This window comes from Triticum dicoccoides, chromosome 1A (genome assembly GCF_002162155.2).
Source record: "Triticum dicoccoides isolate Atlit2015 ecotype Zavitan chromosome 1A, WEW_v2.0, whole genome shotgun sequence".
In the NCBI taxonomy this organism is placed as follows: domain Eukaryota; kingdom Viridiplantae; phylum Streptophyta; class Magnoliopsida; order Poales; family Poaceae; genus Triticum; species Triticum dicoccoides.
The window spans coordinates 24863074-24864911 of NC_041380.1; the positions used below are offsets into that span (position 1 = coordinate 24863074).

Below are 1838 nucleotides of genomic sequence, written 5' to 3' on the forward strand. Positions count from 1 at the left end.
GTTAGGTGCGCAAAAGAATGCATCACAAATCATTTATCAAAAATATGTTCTATTTCAGATACCTTTACAGAAACTCAAATCATGAATGCTATGTACGAAAATAACAGCACGTGGTCCAAAAAACAGCCGAATGATGCCCAACGCTGAAATTTGTTATAAACAATATGTTCTCTGGCATGTACCACATGCTATAGTAGTGTAGATGGTAGAAAATGAGCAGATAGCGAAATTCAGTTTCTTTCAAAACAATTTTGGTTTCAGACCAACAGTTCAATTTCTTTTGCAGAAGAATTGATCTAAAAACAGAAAGGGTGCTAGGAGCTTGATGAATAAGGGTTGCTATATCTAAATGTGGTGAATAAAACGAACCATGTGGTAAGATAGGAGCTTAGTGAATCATTACTGTTGAAATAAAGGAGCTACAAAATTCTCAGATATAGGTCAAAATGTTACTATACAAAGATAGTAGATTAAGGCAACCAGATTTAAAGAAAATGTAAGACATTTGATCGAAATACATATAAATGTTCTCCCATTAGGTGGACTGATGATATTTACTTAGATCAGAATTACCTTAGAGGATTCATCCAAAAACTTGAAGAACTTGTGATAGAATGATTAATCCCATAAAGCCTATAACTAATTAAATCTACATGGAAGCCTGACTACTTTGCTCCAGCCTGTAGTATAGCAAATTCAGTGTACATACTCTCCTAGAACTAATGATTACATGTACTACTTTCCAGAATAGAGTTTAGGTATGTACGATAACCAATCAAGGTTCTGGAGATGTTGGACATCTGGTCCAAGCTTGACTACTTTGCTCTCTACGACCTGTTGAACAACATCAGATGGAAGAGTTTGCCTCCAGAAGTCACACGTTGCAACTCAAGTAGGAACAAAACAGTATTCCTTGAACAAACTAGAGGAAACAATTTGGAAGCAAAATCAAATTCATATACTCGCTAATTTTGGTGTATGCAAGAGAACAATCAAGACATACCAAGACATAATTAATGCAGTCCGTTGTACCCCTGATATGACACAAGTAAATATCCCACTGTCACATATACTCTAGAGGATAACACCTTATCAGTCAAAACATTGTTACTTGATAATGAGATTCTTACAGTGAATTTAGTTTTCTACATTTATACATGATTTAGAATAGCAATCATCACATAGGGAGTCCCAAGGTTATATGATTTAGAGTAGTGATTGTTTCCTAAAGAAAGCAATCTGGGGTTGTGGTGACAATAAGGCATGTAATAGATACTTACATAGAATTTGTCTGCCTATAGTGGGACAATTCCCTTGTACAATCTGCATACCTACCACAGTTCCAGAAGAGTTGGATTACAGTTACAGAGAACAACAAATTTCAATATTATGGTCACTTGCGTCAACTTACTCAGCATATCCTTCAGACTTCACAAACTTTACGGAGCCCATCAGAAAAACCTCTTCGAAAGCTAGAGTATGTCTCAACACGGACCTTCACAACCTCCATAGGGCAGAGGGCATCGTCGGCGATAACCTCGGCCGAAGCAGATCAAAAAGTTAGATCAAAGACTTGTAAATTCTTCATACTCAGGTACAACAATACCCGAGTAATATTTCTAGCAGAACTCACAGACACAAAATTTGCACCTGCCTTGACCAATATATCCAATCAAAGTAGGCACACAACCTCTGAAGAAAGCTTTTGCCCCTTGTACTTTCAAGAGAACTCCAAATCCAGAAGAGATGCTCTCGTACTTTGCTGGATCAATCTAATAAAATAAGAAAATGATATTACATTACTAACTGGTTTCTCACCAATGATAAAACATAGCAGA

At 36.5% G+C, this 1838-nt stretch overlaps 1 long non-coding RNA gene across 1 annotated transcript; it reads right to left on the minus strand.

The window, feature by feature from the left end:
- Nucleotides 1–555: 555 nt before the first annotated feature.
- LOC119353607 lies at nucleotides 556–1574 on the minus strand. The gene is made up of 3 exons (XR_005170479.1): nucleotides 1412–1574; nucleotides 1281–1331; nucleotides 556–834 (listed from the first exon to the last, which is right to left on the minus strand). It is a non-coding gene; the product is annotated as an uncharacterized LOC119353607 (long non-coding RNA).
- Nucleotides 1575–1838: the final 264 nt, after the last annotated feature.